The sequence below is a fragment of the Morone saxatilis genome, unplaced genomic scaffold, assembly GCF_004916995.1.
Source record: "Morone saxatilis isolate NCDOM2014 unplaced genomic scaffold, NCSU_SB_2.0 Contig8, whole genome shotgun sequence".
Classification (NCBI taxonomy): Eukaryota; Metazoa; Chordata; class Actinopteri; family Moronidae; genus Morone; species Morone saxatilis.
In genome coordinates this window covers 16,740,312-16,746,773 of record NW_023340257.1, presented here as the reverse complement: position 1 = coordinate 16,746,773, position 6,462 = coordinate 16,740,312, and the positions used below count along the sequence as shown (strand labels likewise).

At 39.5% G+C, this 6,462-nt stretch overlaps 1 protein-coding gene and 1 long non-coding RNA gene across 2 annotated transcripts in view; both read right to left on the bottom strand.

The window, feature by feature from the left end:
• Positions 1 to 6,462, bottom strand: part of cux1b (cut-like homeobox 1b) — a gene marked incomplete at its 3' end in the record, with an annotated part of 60,769 nt that overhangs the window by 33,343 nt on the left and 20,964 nt on the right.
• LOC118341498 lies at positions 4,011 to 6,445 on the bottom strand. The gene is made up of 5 exons (XR_004797433.1): positions 6,193 to 6,445; positions 5,347 to 5,403; positions 5,194 to 5,274; positions 5,034 to 5,098; positions 4,011 to 4,954 (listed from the first exon to the last, which is right to left on the bottom strand). It is a non-coding gene; the product is annotated as an uncharacterized LOC118341498 (long non-coding RNA).

Genomic DNA, 6,462 nt, shown 5'->3' with positions numbered 1-6,462 from the left:
AGCGAGAGGGGGAGGGAGAGAGGCATGGGAAACTAAATAGGAGTGAGATTAAGCACTGTCGTTGGACATAATTATTTTTTATTCATTGAGAAAACTATGAGTGAGGCGTAGATAAGAAAGTTGTTTTCGGTTTAAGGTGTGTCCTCCCGCGAGGTAGCAAATACCTAGTTTGAAAATGTATAAACCTTCGATAATCTATTTCCTAGTGCGCTTTGAAAATTATAAGAACATGGCAAATAAAATACATTGTTGAAAATAGTTGGGTCCTCGTATATTCTTATGTTCCTTTGATTTGAACATATTGTCTTTTCTAGAATTAGTGTTATTGAGAACTCTAATGCATACGTTCCACAACCTTGTGTGTTTCAATGTTCTGCACTCTAAAGGTTTGTGACAACACGGCTGTGTGTGATGTCATAGCCACGATACGTGTACTGCCCAACATACTTTTGTGATGACGTGCAAGAGAAATTTTATCCCTGTCGAGCGCACATGGGTGTCTTCGAACAACCCGACTAATATATTAAACAGGCAAAATAAGACAATAGACAGTCCTGGAACAACTCACCCAATACGTTTCTTTGTAACTGTATATCTCTGCCTCTGATTCTCATAGAAAATTAAGGACTACTTTTTCTCTAACCAATTTTAAAAAGCAATAGTTACGGAAGTTGCCATTAACATCTGTTTACTTTATCACTACCGCTTGATCAGTGAAGCGAACACAATTTTCTGACAAATTCACCGGACAACCATAGTTTTCTAAAAGGTTTTACAAAATATTTAAGATATTACTCTATCAATACAATCACATTTACTACGACAGACAAAACCACAACACTCATGCGAAAACTACCTCTGCTCGGTCAAATTGTTCTTATGGCCATTACTCGTACGAGTATTTCCAACCACAACAGACACTAAAAGCCTGTCAAAAAAGACTGTCAGTCTATAAATCCTCTCCTTACTAGTTTCTTCAAAATAAGTTCATACACGATAATCCACACCAACTCACGCTCTGACTCCTGTACATACACCACCACCAGACACAAACCACACCGACCGCAGACAACACAACTCTATATATATCTGCGCGTCTACTATCACGCTAGGCCGATGAACCGTTATTTCTGCACTTGCTCGATTCTATACTTTGGCTGTCCTACGAGTGCACACACTATCCAAAATATAAGAATCGTGACAATCAGCCTGTCAACTGTCACTATGCGATTGCCCAGAAGGCAAAGATGCAACAGCTGCCCTCTAAATAGATAGGTTAAAACATCCATTATGTAAGTAACAAGTATGGCCATATGAGGCCCCAACTCTTAGGCACCTGAGGCCCAGCTGCTCGCGCAGCGTCTCTCTAACCACTACACACACCGTGCAAATGGTCTTCTAAGCTCATTCACGCATATGAATCACGAGTCACGAACGTAGACAGATCAACTTATCAAGGTTCAGAACTGATTTATAGGTTAACATTAAAACACTGACAGGCATCTTTCTAGATTATCACATCTCGACCATTGGCCACTCGTTTCGTGGAATGATTCTAATCTACCTAACGTAGCACTCGTACACATCCATTGCCCCTGTTCTCAATAAGACAGGAAAAACCCAAAATGTGTGCACCTCTGCACTGAGTCGCCTAATTTGTCGATAAAACATGTTCCATATATTTTCATACTCACTCGCCTCGCAGTACACTCGAGTTCTGGTCTCGGTTGAGTATTCTTCTCATATGTGTCATTAAATTCCTACTGCTGACATGAGTGCGGTGAAGAACTCAGTATCTTTGTCTATTATTATCTTTCATGGTTTGCCAAACATGGTGTATGAGAGAGATTCGCCATCAACATAGAAACTTACACACCTCTGCAGACTGTCGAAGTACCAGCAGACTCAAATTCAACATCGAGACTCCATATGCAAGGATCCACGCAAATGTACTAACACACACCCAGGCTTATGCCAGACTACACATAGACTGATGGAAAGCAGGTATGATCGATCAATATACATATGGAGTAGGCGAGGAATCACTATTGCTTAGTGCTACTCTAGTGACATCACCTAAACTTAAATTTATAGTTGAGAGCTATCTAGTCAACATTGTGATAAATAAATACCTTTATCACTCCTTGGTGATATTTGAATCCTTAGGCATGGCAATTGCATCAGGAAACATAAGCTACACTCGGAGCTGACCTGACCTTACCTCGATAAACTCTCTAGGGTGAGCAAATTCAACTGACCTTCGATGTAAGAGCACCTCAAACGAAATACCTACTCACAATAACTATACTAATTACTCTTGCAGTATCCTATTTTCCTTAACGCTTAGTGTCGAACGAGTCTGTTTAAACTATTAATATACATCACACTGATAATCAGTCTCACACGAGGTTATATGACCCTCCCCAGCAGAGATTCTCGCTGAGCTACAAGTTCCGTCTTGGTGCTTGAAAACTACATATGTTAGATCAGATTCTGAGATAAGTGTGACTTCAACAACGTATATCCGAGAGTAGAAACTACCTAAAACTCATACATCATACACTCATACTGTCACTCATGATAGTCACTTCACTATATCTTTCTAAAGAAGATAACGCTAATGATTGCACTGCCATATTTTACTATTCACATGATCTTTACTGTTTACACAATCAAGTCTAATATCACACTGACGATGATTATTTAAATATCATTTGGCTATGTGAGATACGGTCTTAGCTTGCACGTTATCTAAGGCGCGTTATGGATTACCTTGATACGAACACTTGCGGGTGCTAATGGGATCTTCCCCATCACACCTTAAAGTAGATTAGACTGGTAAAGTTATAGGAATTTGATTATGAGAATAGGTATGATAGTGAGATTAATATTTTTAGTTCCAAGCGCTTGATCTACTCTGTTTGTTATAGATACTGGCGGAGTCCTTCGTGCAGAGCTATACCGACCATTAAAACCACATAGGACGTAATAGAACTCAATTATAAACTTGAAGTGTGTTATCACAACTTGTAGTAATCGACTTTATCCGCGAAGGGACACTTCACCTATTCTAACTCAGCGAAGGGAGCCAATAAGTTAGTGACTACAGTGAGACCAAAATTGTGAGCGAAAACATTTTCGTTTGTTAAGAATGGGGACATGGGCTGATCTTAAATTCGGTCCTAGATGGAACTGGCTAGCGTGTGAACCCCAGCCAGTATTGCGTGTTATCCTGAATGAACACCAAGACGCTGGGACATCTGTCCTCTATGAACCGCCTCCAATATAACACATGATTAATGAGTTAAAGTTACGTCCTTAAATGATGTCCTATTGTCAGTTCCCATACACGAAACAATAACTGTGATGCACTTCAGAGTCCAATCCATCAACGTTTTCAGCCCAATTTGAACTGACCCAGTTGGCTAGCCTTGCCGATCCATGACCCTCTATTATCTTCGAGGTTTGAAACCGCTTTTCCTTCCCACTGGATCCACATCTTTTGATAGGATACGCATGACCACCTGCCAGACGGAACTACCTACAAAAAGCTGCAGTTTTGGAGATAACCCCCCCCCCCCAACACACACACACATACAGTGATACATGTTTTTGTGAACAATAACACACTAAATTAAAACACAAATTCAGGATATGGTTTTCTCAGGGCCGACACAGTTACAGATTAGGAACCATTTGCTGTAAAGATTTTAATTGTAGTGTCAAAATCTTGAATAAAGTGGTGGACTATTACTCGTGATGTACAACCAGACACTGAGCGAGACTACAGACGAGAGAGGCGGCTACGTCAGAGCCAAAGTAGCACATTTTTAAATACAGATAATCTAAAAAATGATGAATATCTGATCTGATAATCCGCATGGCCAATAATCTCTCTATCCCTGGTGCAAAGCTGTTTTCATTAATAGACTCAGTGCGGCCCTTAAACCCAACACGTAGTAATCCATATATACTGATATCCTCACTATTACACACATCTCGGAATGACAGAAAATGATACAACAGATATTGCTGCATAGTCTTTATTTGGAGTATATCAAGTAAACATGCACAGTATTTTGTCTTGGAGAAGAATATCAGTATCATAGACTCAGTAAGCGTAACTGTATTACTGCTGCAAACCCTCATCAGTCATGTGAGGAGCGAATGGTCTCTGAATAGAAAGTAACCAGGTGATTTCTCCACCAAAGACACGTCATTATTGTACTTAGCAATCCTATTAGTTAAACTCAAGTATGGCAAATCTCAAAGGAATGAAAAGTAAACTTATAACTACTGTATATTTTGTTCCACCACCAGAATCTCTTAAAATAACCACCTCCTCCTTAATATCCCACCTTTCACAGTACTCTCCAATCAAACATCAATTATAGTGTTAACCATATTACCTTTAATATTATATCAACTTTATCTTTATTTATTTAATTCTGTAACTATTATAAATTCCAGCTAAACCTAGAAAAAAAACCCATAACACAAACAAGTATTGTGGTCCCTTAAACAGACTATTCACGATTGGCTTTCTTTTAGCATTATGTTAATATATGAGTATAATAAGGAACCTTAAGTTATAGTTCTGCTAGACTTATAGATTAATCACAACTTATTGAAGATCAATAATTAGTAAATGAAAACCAGAAGTAACTTTTAAAGATTATTATATTAATATAGAAGGAATTAAAGGAATTAATCAACTATTTGATTTGCAGTTTACAGACCTAAACTGCCCCCTAGTAGAAATGCAGGCTACTGCAAGAAGAAAAGTAAAGCTGTCTGTCTTCACGAGCAGCATAATCAGGTAGATTTGAACTCTTATGCACGTGATGCACGCTGCTGAACATTGAACCAGCTCACTGGGGCGAGGTGACATTACTCTGTGACAGCTTAAAGGTTTTGGTCGTTCTCATGGAAACGGTGGAGGTGGTCAGAGTACCTGGGACAGAGAAATGAAGAAAATTAATAACTTGCATCAGGTGATATATTCACTACATTCAGCTGTGGAACAAACTCACTTTTTAGCACAGAAAGCGGTGCAGTCTCTGCCGATACTCTCGCTCCAAGCAGTCTTGTACAACACCTGAAAATCAAAAAATAAAATATCACAGTACAAAGTTTCAGCTGGAGCTCACAACACAGAACCAGAAACTCCTCTGGGGTTGACAGTAGACCTACCAAGAAGACCAAACAATGCAGGAACAGGGTGTAGAAGAAGGCAACAGTCCTGGCCATCTTGTTGGAGAGAATCACACGACCCTGAGAGACACGGAGGATTAGTCAAGAAGTTGCACCAGACACATAAAGTCTGTGTGTATGTTTGAGGCTCACCAGGCTCAGAGTCGCTTTATCCCAGGGGCTGAGGCTCAGGTATCGACGCTGACGCTCCTGCAAACAAAGAGCAATTGGTACACTGTCTTTGGAAAGTGTGAACATACGCTGATCGCAGGTATTCATGAGTGTTTTTTATTGTGATATTGTCTTATCGATAAACACAAGTAACAGTAACATTTTTTAAAATGCATTTCCAGATGTTTTTTAATTTATTACTGCCAGTCTGCGATGTTGAGAGCATTTGTTCAGTGAGATTTGATATCCAGCTCCCATTAAAAGATCACACTATGGAGACATGGAGTTGCTATTTATCTGGTTTATAATTTGCTTAATGTGTAATGTGCTTTAGGAGTAAGTGGGATTTACTGTTTTTTGTCTTCTTCTATTTTTAATTGAGCTAAGACCAACTTATCATGTTCATATGGCAATAAAGTATTGAATCTTGAATCTTCCCCAGAATGAGTTTAAACGAGAACCAACGCTCAAAGATCATCCATTAGCGTGACAGTGAAAAGAACTTTTTGAGTCATCCAACTGGTCCAAACACAGCATGCATGACTTATACTCAACAATCATAAATTATTACTGGATGGATGACTGTTTAATGTCAGTGCAAAATGGAGAACCTAGAAATAATAACTTTGATTGTGTAGGACTGACACCAGATCAGGCTCTATTGTAACTGTGCTGGAAACATGATGCCCTGTCATCCATGTTGGGTCAGTTGTCAGAGTAAGAAACTGACAGTAAAATATTAAAATGAACCAAGAAATGGCAGCTGGTGTCAGAACACTTTCATTTGATCTTGTGTGTGTGTGTATGTATGTAAGTTGTTTCCTGTACCTTCCTGCTGAAGGAAGCAAACGGATCCAGTCTCTCCTCGTACTGGGAGGAGTAGCGCAGCACGGTGTCATCACTACCTCCAGCCTACAATGCAGAGAAAACAGACACATCTAAATTACCCTCCAAAATATTTTCGGGCTCAGATTCCACCGAATCAGTGAGACATTTAGAAACAAGAACATCAGCCATGTAGAGCACATTTATTCTCTCTCACACACACTCTCTCTCTCACACACACACACACTCTCTCTCACACACACTCTCTCTCTC